The sequence below is a fragment of the Ambystoma mexicanum genome, chromosome 12 (genome assembly GCF_040938575.1).
Source record: "Ambystoma mexicanum isolate Mex_15411 chromosome 12, UKY_AmexF1_1, whole genome shotgun sequence".
NCBI classification, from domain to species: domain Eukaryota; kingdom Metazoa; phylum Chordata; class Amphibia; order Caudata; family Ambystomatidae; genus Ambystoma; species Ambystoma mexicanum.
In genome coordinates this window covers 936,354,304-936,368,633 of record NC_090936.1, presented here as the reverse complement: position 1 = coordinate 936,368,633, position 14,330 = coordinate 936,354,304, and positions in this window count along the sequence as shown.

Sequence of the window (14,330 nt, the reverse complement as noted above, 5' to 3'; positions counted from 1 at the left end):
AATAATATAAACTGTTAGAATACTCCAAAAGCTATCTAACAGCTCAAAGATTCTACAACAACTAATCAGATAAATGAATACCACTAAATTAGGCCAAAAAATACACAGTTAGAATACGCCAATTGGTATCTAACTGTCCCAAAATTTAACAATATCCAAATAGATAAATCAAAACCACTAAAATATATTAAAAAAATAGACAGTTAGAATACGCCAATTGGTATCTAACTGCTCCAAAATTTTATAATATCAAAACAAATGAAGAATCTGTTACTGCTCCAAACAAAATACAACAAAGCAAAGTATAAAGCATTAGCCAGAAACAACAAGTGAACACTGAAAACAAACAAACAAATAAACTGTAGCATAACAGAAAAAGGGTTTTTTTTTAATCCAACATGGATTTTTTTTTTCTCCCACAGACCCAATGATTTTAGGAACAAATACAGAAACTGAGCAAATTGCACAGTACTCTGATTTGTACTCTACTAAATATGAGGGTCGAAAAAAAATAAAAGTATATTGCTAATACAATGTAATAAGTCATTACAAAATACTAATACTAACATGCTATTTTCTTTTATCACAGAAATGAAGAAGAAAAACATGGACTCCCATTACTAGACCAAACAGTAAGTATACAATAATAAGGACAACCATAGCAGCATATCACATCCATAGTATCTAATACCTTTGTTCCTTATACATTTGTTTTTCACCCAAAGTTATAAGCAAATATGAATGTGATATGCTGCGGTGGTTGTTGCCAGGTCATAGAGTCTTGGGTGCATGGCCAAATGGCCATGCACCCAAGACTCTATGCCCTGGCAACAACCACCGCAGCATATCACATCCATAGAGTCAAACATTCCAACTATGATCTATGGGAAACTTTTAATGTCCGCGAACAATGTGAGTGTTCTTAGAACACTTTGAACTTGCCAGCGAACAATACGGACACCGTTTTCAGGACACCCCCTACGAACATTTCAGAACAACGCGATAGTTCTTAGAACACTTTCAACTTAACAATGAACAATACGGACAGCGTCCTAAGGACACCCCCTACGAACATTCCAGGACACCGGGAGTGTTCTCAAAAATGTCTTCAGAACACCCCCATTTTGTTTATTTGCGAACATTTCAGGACACCGCGGGTGTTCTTAGAACACATTCAACTTGACAGAGAACAATACGAACAGCGTCCTCAGGACACCCCCTACGAACACTCCCCGGACACTGCGAGTGTTCTTAGAAGCGTCTTCAGAACACCACCATCTTGTTTATTTGCGAACATTTCAGGACACCGCGAGTGTTCTTAGGACACATTCAACTTGACAGAGAACAATACGGACAGCGTCCTCAGGACACCCCCTACGAACAATCCAGGACACCGGGAGTGTTCTTAGAAGCTTCTTCAGAACACCACCATCTTGTTTATTTGCAAACATTTCAGAACACCGCAAGTGTTCTTAGGGCACATTCAACTTGACAGAGAACAATACGGACAGCGTCCTCAGGACACCCCCTACGAACACTCCCCGGACACCGCAAGTGTTCTTAGAAGCGTCTTCAGAACACCACCATCTTGTTTATTTGCGAACTTTTCAGGACACCGCGAGTGTTCTTAGACATATTCAACTTGACAGAGAACAATACGGACAGCGTCCTCAGGACACCCCCTACAAACACTCCACGGACACCGCAAGTGTTCTTAGAAGCGTCTTCAGAACACCCCCATTTTGTTTATTTGCGAACATTTCAGGACACCGCGAGTGTTCTTAGGACACATTTAACTTGACAGAGAACAATACGGACAGCGTCCTCAGGACACCCCCTACGAACACTCCCCGGACACCGCGAGTGTTCTTAGAAGCGTCTTCAGAACACCCCCATTTTGTTTATTTGCGAACATTTCAGGACACCGCGAGTGTTCTTAGGACACATTCAACTTGACAGAGAACAATACGGACAGCGTCCTCAGGACACCCCCTACGAACACTCCCGGGACACCGCAAGTGTTCTTAGAAGCGTCTTCAGAACACCCCCATTTTGTTTATTTGCGAACATTTCAGGACACCGCGGGTGTTCTTGGAACACATTCAACTTGACAGAGAACAATACGGACAGCGTCCTCAGGACACCCCCTACGAACATTTCAGGACACCGGGAGTGTTCTCAAAAACGTCTTCAGAACACCCCCATTTTGTTTATTTGCGAACATTTCAGGACACCGCGGGTGTTCTTAGAACACATTCAACTTGACAGAGAACAATACGGACAGCGTCCTCAGGACACCCCCTACGAACACTCCCCGGACACCGTGAGTGTTCTTAGAACAGTTTCACTTTGTTTGCGAACAAAACAGACACATATTGAGTCCTTAGAACACCCCCTAGTCAGTTTATTTAGAACATTTCAGAACACCCGTGATGTCCGCAAACAAATTGAACACAAAAAGAACGTCTAACACATAAAAAACACAACTTTCATCCTATCTCATACACTCCCACCCTCCCCAAACACTCCTACACACCAACACACTCTTCAAAATACACATTTTGAACAAAGTTTCACCGCGCTGTCCGCGGACGTCCGCGAATCCAAGATGGCGGGCGCTACCAAAAATCTGACGCACTTCACGCTCCACGCCGTCCAATCAGCGAACACGTTGCATGTCCGCAAACATCACGCAAGACGATTGGCCAATCAGGACACTGTCCGCGGAGCGAACAGGGAAGTGTGTCCGCGAACCGAACACAGATATCACAAATCTTTTTGACCTACTTTTTGGTCATTTTAAAAAAAACTACTGGACGGATTTTCACCAAATTTGCAAAAGCACGCTTTCGGGACCAAGCCGCTGCTCCTGGTCCAAATTTGGTGGAAATCCGTCCAGCGGTTTGGGCTGTAGGCGCGAGCAAAATTTTTTTCCCATTCAGTCTATGGGGAAAAAAAAAGTTTTGGGACCTCCCCCTATAACTTTGCCCCCCCTGGACGAATCCTCACCAAACTTTGCAAAGAAATTCAGAGTTACGCAAATACTTTTTTTGCAAAGTTTGGTGAGTATCCGTCCAGGGAGAGCAAAGTTATAAGCCACCCAAAAAGTGCTCTTCCTATGGAAACAGCAATTTAACCATAACTACATGGCCACTACCGAATCATGTTCGTTTACTATTCATTCACCTAATTCCGTGCTCTGGCTCTCTGTCTTTTTCTGATAATTGCTCAATTGTCAACTGACATCGGACTATCGTGGCTACTTTGAATTGGCGGATATATTGTATCTTCGTGGGCAACATTCCCCCCTCCATTGCGGATCTTTGCAATCTATTATAATTAGTCGTTGCAACTGCAATTTACATTAAGGTAATTCTTTTACTTCCATTAATAATGTGTTGCGACAAATTAAAAATGAAAAACTCTTTGAATGGGCTATGCAGCTCTAACACTTATTGTTATATTTAATTTAATCCTGTCTAGTCCTGGAATTGTACCCTAGAATTAATCATACTATTGGTAAGTGCAATACATTGCTAATCTTGGTTTTCGGTTTTTGTCACATTAATTTTGGCAACATCATGGCACTTTGCAATAATTGTGACTTTGGACACTAATTCTTGTTGCACAGATTATTCGCCTTCGACAAGCATCAACGGTAATTATACCTTGATATTTTAATTATTATTGGTAATTCAGCCAATCTTATCATCCAGGGTTGCTTAGTCACCGCACCTCACTTATTTTCTTATCATGTTGTTTTGTCATCCTTCTTATTGGTTTCGGAACCGTATGGATGTCTTTTGGAAACGGTAATTTATTTTTATTTTCTCTTTATCATTTATGGTTATCCAATCATACTGATCATGTAACACTGTAATGATTTAAACAATGCTGTTATGTATCACACATTTATGATTGTGGCCAATTCCCCCCTTTTTCAACCCCTATGTGTTTGCCCAATTGGTATGATGCGTGTACATTGGTCAACATGCTAATGGTTTTAAATTGTATTTTGATGCATAGCCTTTGAAGAAGAGCTCTGCTCGAAACACGTGTCAGGCTGTGTAATGGAATTAAAAATATAACTCAACTGATTGATATATTATTGTAAATTTGCGCAGTTCACTGATTATATTGACCTTGTTTCTTACCGAGGGCACTTGGTCTAGGTACCCTCAAAAATTCATGTTGAACGCTGCCTTTTATATTTATAACTATTGGCATTAGCGCTGGTCGTTCTTAGTGGCCTTCTGGACCACCTTGTTCTACTGGTTAATTTTTGGCCCTGAACCCAGCAGCTGTTGCATTGTATTTTCTTAATTCAATGGCTGAAGCAGCCGAATATATCCTCACTAGGGATGAGGATATTAAAGCATTATTTGCACCTCGTGGTTCTACTTTGAATCCGTTCAAACTGTTACCTAACATTACTGAGGATCTTAGATCAAAATTTATTAAGCTTGAGAGGTTGAGTATCAGAGAAATCAATACATTTTGGGAGATGACTACGCTTAAGCATTACAGAGGTCTTCGTATACTCATTTTGCCGGATTTTGAGGATCCTCAGGATAATGACTTGGCAGTGGAGTGGGAAATCAACCTGACCAATAGTTCTAATAAAATGTTATTATTACTTATTGAGCATGCGGAAAGAGCACACTCTCGTATTGTCCAACAAATTGATGAACTCAAACAAGAAATTCAATTGTTTGATGCACCTTCTGCAACTATTGATAAAAATTTCAAAACAATGTATAATATACTGAGAAGGCATCAGGATGAGGTTAAAATGAGAAAATGTAGAACATTTTCTAGAGACGACAGGGATTATTGAGATAATCGGGTTTACACTTACCAGCCTAAATTTGATGATGTGTCCAGATCGCGCAACAGTAGTGCTGCCTCATCCCCTGCCAGCTCTGATGTAGAAAGTGATGTAGATAGACCTAGGAACAAAGCTGTCCCAGGGACTAACCAACCTGAGGATGAGGCTCAGGAAGAAGAGGATGCCGACTCTGTGGAATTATCTGTACAACCTACTTTGGCTCCGCAACCTTTTTTAGAACAGATGAGAAGATTCAAAAAGGGCAACCGACAAGAGGCCATCAGAAAACAGGTCAGGTTTCGCTTACCACCCGTTGCCAATACCCCAATGCTCGGGCCCAACCAAGGGGCTCAAGGGGTGGCCAACACAGGTGGCGCCAACGCCGCTTCATTAGGTCAACGGCTAACCAGAGCCTCTTATCAGAAATCCCTGCAGAATCAGATCGATCCAAATCAGTTCAGATAGATTTAATACATAATCTTAGTCAATATCAGCTCTCTCCAGAAGAACACTCACTACTAAATGAAGGGTTATCTTTTGCTCCATCCTGTAAGAATGACTGTGTGCAGATACAGATTGATTTATTCAAGTTTATCAGAAAGTTAAAGTTAAAAAGTTTTTTGCCACACAGGTTAAACAATATTCTCCTATAACGCCTGTCGCCGAATTATCAGAATTTACATTGCAAACAATGATGAGTACACACATACTTATGTCTACTGATGAGTCAATGTCTGATAGTGAGTCTAATCTCCTTGATACTATGAAAGAATTAGACATACAGCATCGTAATTTGACAATTAAAGAATTTGCAAACAAATTGAAATTTACTCCCATTTTTTCAGATGATAATATTATAGATACTTTTCATCGGGTAGTGACTAATGATATTCATACATTGTTTGATCGTCGTTCTTCCCGTCCTCATCATACATTTTCTAATTTAACATCAGCACAGCGTCTTGCCCTTCACAAGCTGGCATCTAATGATTCACTTGTGATCAAGGAAGCTGATAAAGGTGGTAACGTTGTAATTATGGATAAAGCAGATTACATCTCCATGGCATTGGATCATTTGAATTCTCCTGGGTGTTATGCCATTTTGAAAAATAATCCTATTTCACATATTCGACATAAAGTTCATTCTCTAATTGACAAATGGTATAAACTACGTATTATTACTGATGTGGAAAAATGTTTTCTGTTCTCTGACAAACCAACAATGCCAACCGCCTATTTTCTGCCCAAGATTCATAAGCTGTTTGATAAGATACCGGAAGGCAGACCCATTATTAGTGGCCAGGGTGGAATTTTGGAACCAATTTCAATCTATGTTAATGAATGCATCTCACCACTGGTTCACTCCACACCTACATATATACGTGACACTATGCATATTCTTGACATCCTTGCACAATTGCCATATATCAGTGAAGTATTATTGGTCACACTCGATGTTAAATCTCTATACACTTCTATTGATCATCAGAAAGCAATTGGCAGTATTACCTATATTTTCCGACACAAATCAGCATTGTATCATTTTCATATTGAAATGATCAAAGAATTTCTTTTCTGTGCTCTACAAAACAATGTTTTCCTTTTTAACGATACATATTACCAACAACTGAATGGGATTGCCATGGGAGCTAGTTTTGCTCCATCTGTGGCGAATATATTCTTGCACCAATTTGAAGAACAGTATGTGTTTCAGAACAAGGATTTTTTTCAATTTATACATCTTTGGAAGAGATACATTGATGATGTTTTCATGATTTGGACTGGTAATGTAGTAGAATTAAGAGAGTTTGTTAATTTTCTGAATGTTAACAAGTGGGGTTTGCAATTTATACATCATTACTCTAATGATTCTGTAGACTTTCTTGATTTAAACGTCTCTGTGTCCCCTACTGGTTTTATCACTAAAACTTTTCGCAAACCCACTTCGGTTAATGCAGTTTTACATTCATCCAGTTCTCATAAACGTTCTGTCATTAATAATATTCCGAAAGGAGAATACATTCGAGCAAAAAGGAATTGTTCTCTCAATGCTGACTTTGATGCGTAAAAATCATTTATACATGATCAATTTGTACAACGTGGGTATCAACCAAATCTGCTTACCAAGGTTGAACGTGAAGTGTCTAGTATGGAGAGAGGTGATTTACTTAAACCTAAAACTAGATCATCTTCAGTTAATATGCCTTTCAACAAAATTAGACTGATCACTCGGTACAACAGTGATAGTAATGGTGTGTATGCTATAATCAAACGTCATTGGCACTTGCTCCATCTCGACAATGATCTAACTAAACTATTGGATTCACATCCATCAATAGTATTCAGTAGAGCCCCAACTCTTAAACATCTTTTATGCCCGTCTTTTATGGCACAAGCACCCATTGCTAAAACATGGTTAGACCAAGGGCGGCTGAATGGTTTTCACAAATGCGGGAGCTGCAATATGTGTTCATATACATTTGAGTCTGAATCCTTAGATTTTGGGTCCACTGGCAAGCATGCCATTAATTCATTTATTAACTGCAATACAAAGTTTGTAATGTATTGTATCATTTGTGTGTGTGGACTATTCTATATTGGTAGTACCATCAGGCCACTTAAAATTCGGATTCGCGAACATTTGGCCTCTTTGAACAAACAGGATGCTAAATATCCTTTGGCACTGCATTGGCAGACTTTACATCAATTGGATGATTTCAAGGATTTAAGATTCATTGGTTTAGCTCAGATTCATCCTTCCAAAAGAGGAGGCAATATGGAACTCAGACTGAGACAATTGGAAGCGAGGCTTATCTGTAAACATAGATTGGTCATTCGTGGATTAAATTCTGATCATGAATTTCACGTTTTCTTATGATTCAACTTGTATTTCAGACAATTTCTGTTTTTTCATGATTCCATCTGTATTTCAGTTAAATTTTAATTTTATATGCTATTAATTTGTTTCAACTAAAATTATTTATGACTTAAACGAGGTTTTACATAATCACCGATTAAACTCCTGGTCCATGTATAGCTGGCCCGTTTACAAATGGGTTTTCATAATCCTTTTAGCTATTATATATATGATTATATTTGGTGCAATTATCAGGTTGGTTGCCAGTGCAGATGACACTGTAGGTGGCTACACACCATTACCTTGTTCTTAATGCTATATATTTTTTATTTTGCGTGCAAATGGAAGTAACTTTACCGTGATTTCTGTGTCGTGATGAGTTAACAAGTGTGTGCGGCAGATTACACAACCAGGATGCATGATAAATTTAGTGCGTTATTTCTAATTCATAATACAACGTCAATCACTATATGTAATTGCGTGTAGGTTCGATTGCCAATTTTGGCTTATTAGTCTGTCTTCATTGAGATTTGATTGGCAGCCAGTGGTTTCCTCACCCAACATGGCTGCCGCTGGATGGTTCGTTACGGTCTTGCTCTCGTGTTCTAGATCTCCTGTTTAACTACACCAGCTGCATCTCGGACGCGCGCACTCTCCCTTGGATACAGTTGTTGCCGGAAGGCTGGTAAGTGAGATGCTGCTCCTTCGATACGGTCCCTGACACTTTATCATGTTCGTTTACTATTCATTCACCTAATTCCGTGCTCTGGCTCTCTGTCTTTTTCTGCTAATTGCTCAATTGTCAACTGACATCGGACTACCGTGGCTACTTTGAATTGGCGGATATATTGTATCTTCGTGGGCAACATTCCCCCCTCCATTGCGGATCTTTGCAGTCTATTATAATTAGTCGTTGCAACTGCAATTTACATTAAGGTAATTGTTTTACTTCCATTAATAATGTGTTGCGACAAATTCAAAATTAAAAACTCTTTGAATGGGCTATGCAGCTCTAACACTTATTGTTATATTTAATTTAATCCTGTCTAGTCCTGGAATTGTACCCTAGAATTAATCGTACTATTGATAAGTGCAATACATTGCTAATCTTGGTTTTCGGTTTTTGTCACATTAATTTTGGCAACATCATGGCACTTTGCAATAATTGTGACTTTGGACACTAATTCTTGTTGCACAGATTATTCGCCTTCGACAAGCATCAACGGTAATTATACCTTGATATTTTAATTATTATTGGTAATTCAGCCAATCTTATCATCCAGGTTTGCTTAGTCACTGCACCTCACTTATTTTCTTATCATGTTGTTTTGTCATCCTTCTTATTGGTTTCGGAACCGTATGGATGTCTTTTGGAAACGGTAATTTATTTTTATTTTCTCTTTATCATTTATGGTTATCCAATCATACTGATTATGTAACACTGTAATGATTTAAACAATGCTGTTATGTATCACACATTTATGATTGTGGCCAATTCCCCCCTTTTTCAACCCCTATGTGTTTGCCCAATTGGTATGATGCGTATACATTGGTCAACATGCTAATGGTTTTAAATTGTATTTTGATGCATAGCCTTTGAAGAAGAGCTCTGCTCGAAACACGTGTCAGGCTGTGTAATGGAATTAAAAATATAACTCAACTGATTGATATATTATTGTAAATTTGCGCAGTTCACTGATTATATTGACCTTGTTTCTTACCGAGGGCACTTGGTCTAGGTAATGATTATATTGACCTCACTATTCCTGTAACTAAGCTTTTCCACGTAATAGGGAGTGAATGTCATAGCCTGCTTGTCCTATATAAATGTAAGTAATTATATAAACTAAAAAAATTAAAACCAAGTATGTGTTTGTACAAATATTATTCTTTGAGATTTGATGATAGAGTGTGCATGTAATTTTGTTTGATCATATGTAGTCTATATATTTTATTTCAAAAATGTTAGTTTAACATTATTTGCGTGTGTGTGTACGAAGAAATTAAATGGTATAAAGGTTTGTAAGAAACAGTTCATTTTAGGAGAATGAAAAAATGATCGTATATTCATTTTACAGATTATACAAGGTAAAAGTCGGTTAGAAAATGTGTTCATGTACTGTATAGAAAATATGCATACCTGTAGTTTGTGTTCATGCATATGGATATGGACGAAGCTGCAAGTAGAAATCTTGGAGACTTGTCTAGTATTTCTCGTAGATCGTGCTTGCCAATGGTATGAGACTTGTAGTCCGAGAGATTCACCGTACATTTGCAGTGCTGATCTATGATGATTCAGTTACATGTAGAGGTCTTGGATTTGATTGGTGGATGGTCATGTGATTTCTTAGCTACATCCAATGAGGGAATGGCACAGAGAGTGAAGTGGAAATGGTAGAAGGGCTGTCCATGTTACGATATGTTCACGGACATGACTGTAGTTCTAGGACACCGCGTATTACATCTGGGGAATTTGGGGTGGGGAGGTATGCAAATGAGATTGAATGTAGCAAGGGATTGGTCAGTAAAGTTTAGTGAGTGTGTTGTGCTAGGAGAGGTTTTCTCAGATATTCTTTTTGCTGAGAGAAGAAAAGATAGCTATGGCTGAGTGTTTTAAAAAACAGATTGTGTGGATTTTGGGAGACTCATGGATACATTGGTTGAAGGTGCATGCAGAAAGCTGTGGAGTATCTATAGTTCTTGGATTCCCACATGTGGAAGTGCACTGGCATGGAGTCCGTGGAATGAAGTGGCTGGACCTGCTACCTCTCTGTGCAACTTTGAAGATAGAGGAACATCCAGACATAATTGTAATTCATTGTGGAGGGAACAGTTTAGGACATGTGTCTGGAATTTCTTTGCAATTTGCAATGAAAGAAGGACTTCAGAAGATCATGGACATGTTTCCAAACTCCAAAGTAATTTTTTCACAGATTGCGCAGAGACAAATGTGGCTTTGTTCTTTCTCATGTGGTCCACAAATGGAGAAAGCAAGGCGTAATGTCAATAAGGCTGTTTGTGCCTTCCTAAGAGATTTTGGCATGTCCTCTTTTCACAATGAAAATATTACGTTTCATAGTACATACATTTTTCGCAGAGAAGGTGTCCATCTTACCTATTCTGGCAATCAGATTTTTCTGAGAAATGTACAAAATGCATTGCAACCTTTTTTAGAAATGCAGCATGCATTTCGAAGTAGGTGTTAAGTATTTATAATTTTTGACATACGAACACCTCCCAAAGGCTCTTTTCAGAGCCACCACTTCCTCCCAGAGAAAAATGCAATGGTTACAATAGGGTAGCATCCCAATTTTTTTTATGTTCGCGGACTTTCAAGACCTTATTTATCTTTACTTCTGTTTTTTAACTGTGAAAGGCGGCTCTGAAAAGAGCCTTATTTTTTTTTTGATTTTTGTTATTTTGTATTTTTTTTGGTTTTTTACACACGACACACTAGGAGAGTAGGGGAAAGGAGGGTAAAGTGGGGACACCAACCACAGGGATAAGAAAGGGCGAGCTGAGAGAGGAAGATGTATAGTGGGTTTTATTTGGGTAGTGAGCAGGTCTTCTCGTGCTCTGAGATGATAATCTCAAAAGCACTGCGAAGTTGCCCCCCCCTGCAGAGTATTGTGTCACAGTACATACATACAACTGTGACCCTCGAAAGGTAAGGGTCATCAGAATTTTGTATGGCCTGTGAGGCAGCTTGAGGAAGACGCTGACCGAGAGAGGTGTTCCTTGTGGTGACAGGATCAGAAACGGAGGATGAAGTAGAGGCAATCAACCTACCGCGCTCTTCGCAAGGTACAACCTTGCAAATGGCCCCAGTGTGGAATGAGTTCAGGTGTCGCTTCATGGTCGTAGTCCCAAAGCTATACGAACCATGCCTCCCGCGAATGAGTACCATTTTGCGCTCATTGCAGGTGACACGGTTCGCACGAGCCTTAGGACCATTCCCATGAACCGTAAACAACCGCCACACCCAAGAATCACACCGAGGGCAGGTAGTAGGGTTTTCCTCTACCTCATTCTCGTCATCCTCTTCTTCCTCCTCTGTATCCTCACTCCTGTTCCCCTCTTCAGGCCCTTGGGAAGGTGGTGGTGGTGGAGGGGTGGGGGTGGTGCTGAGGCAGATACAGCACCAGGTGGCAGCAGTGGAGCCACAGAAGCCATCAGGTTGAAGATGGAAATCTGCAGGTTGCAGCAAAAATCGCTGTACTCGGTAGAATAGCCAGAAACACAATGAGAATGAGCTCTAGGGCGGGGTCTTTTATAGGGGTGCTTGTGCGCGGTTCGCGGACATGCGCGCCGTCCGCAAGACAGATCGAACACCAAAAAAGTTTCAAAAAGTCACAAAAACTTTGTGGAAACTTAGGATTAGTATGTGGGATTCGTGGTATGTTGAGTGTTTAATGAGAAATATTGTGGATTACTTGGAAATGTACTTTTAAAGTGTTCAGGGACACGAACAGTATCCGCATTCAGAACACGCGATCAGCGTGGGCGCGGTGTCATGATTGTTTCATGAGCATGTTCGCTAAGGTAGCAGCAGTCCGCAGGACACCCAATGTACAGACATTGTTTTGCGCATGCGTGTTGATGTTCTACGGACAGTGTTCGGGTCCAGAACTAATTAAAAGTGCGTCACACGTAAAACGAACAGTTACGGACAGCCGTTTGTTCTTAGCACAGTTTAATTTACTTGTGCGCAATACGGACAGACATAGCGTCTCAAGCACACCTCCATTTTCGTTTATTTACGAACAATTCAGGACACCACAAGTGTTCTTAGAACAATTTCAACTTGCTAGCGAACACTACGAACAGGCATAGTGTTCTTAAGGACACCTCCATTTTCGTTTATTTACGAACAATTCAGGACACCACGAGTGTTCTTAGAACAATTTCAACTTGCTAGCGAACACTACGAACAGGCATAGTGTTCTTAAGGACACCTCCATTTTCGTTTATTTACGAAAATTTCAGGACACTACGAGTGTTCTTAGAACAATTTCAACTTGCATGAGAACGTTACGGACAGATATAGTGTCCTCAGGACACTTACATTTTCGTTTATTTCCGAACATTTCCGAACAACCGCGCTGTCCGTGGACACCTAAATTGGTTTTACCACAAAGAACTGAAAGTAATTACAACACAATATGAAAAAGTAACTTTATTTAACATATATAAACAATTTATGACTGAAAAGGTGGGGCAGAAACGGAAACAAAACCAGGAGAATTAGGGTTTTCAATATAAGTGGGATCAGGTGAAGAAGGGATGGAAATCTCATCAAAACATTGTGGTCCATGGAGAGAGATTGGGGTTAAATGAATGGGATATGGTGAGGGGGGACAAGTACAGGTGGGACAATGGTATGTTGTTGTTGGTGGTTTTAGGCGATCTTCCACAAAGTTCTTTAAATCCGTAAAATTTGCCATAAGTTGGTCCATTTTGTGGGTAATGTGTTCAAGAGTGTTATCCACCGCTTCTTTTTCTTTGGAAGTTGCAATTTTTGTAGGGTCTGTAAAAAAAAAATGTATATGTTGAATGTATACAAAATAATATTTATTAATTGGTTTATATAGTAAAGTGTGTACCATTAGGTGGACTATCTTCTAACATTTCGTCTCGTGGGAAATGGTCCTCTAGCCATTCCAGAGTACTACACATTTCTGTGAGAAAACAAAGAAGTAATATGTTTTTTTTTCTATTATAGAAAGTTTATAAATATATGAGTAAAATGAAGTGCATTTACTATTTCTGGTAAAATATGAAATCAGTAGTCTATACGTCTGGCCTTGCTGTTAGTTGTGGAGTGTCTGTGAGGTAATTATGTTGGAAGCTACTTTATCTTCTTTTGGTATATTCCATTTTAGAACATATTGCATTTAAATGAATGGTTAGTGTGTTACATATATGGGTTACATTTCTTAAGTATTACTACATATACTTTGTATGTCAGCTGCTTTGTGAATTTGTTAAATGTTCCTATGTTATGATATAACAATCACACATACCCCCCCAGAGTTTTTAGGTGCTGGTAATGTTGTCCGAACATGTCCGCGGACCGTCAAATTCAGTAGAAAGGGTTCAGTATGTTCCATATTACATGTACATAAAGTCAAAGTTATTATTGTTAAGTTGTGCTACTAAAAAACTATGAAATTCAGTAAAAAAACGTTGTTAAAGGGACGTTATGGTTAAGTTGCGCTACTAAGAACCTATGAAATTCAATGAAAAAACTTTGTTAAAAGGGACGTTATGGTTAAGTTGCGCTACTAAAAACCTATCAAATTCAGTAAAAAAAACTTTGTTAAAGGGACGTTATGGTTCAAAGTAAATCCAAAAAACACCTGAAATTCGGCAGTTATGGTAAGATAAGCAACCATAACTCGCGCCACCGTGCACTGCTAACACTAACACCCAGCCAGGACATCAAAGATGACATCACAAATGTCATTGATGACGAATTTCAGGGGTTTTTCGGTTTTACTTTGAACCATAACGTCCCTTTAACAAAGTTTTTTTACTGAATATATATATATATATATATATATATATATATATATATATATTAGACAGCCACGGTAGTGGCTGTGTAGTTATGGTTAAGTTGCTGTTTCCATAGGAAGAGCACTA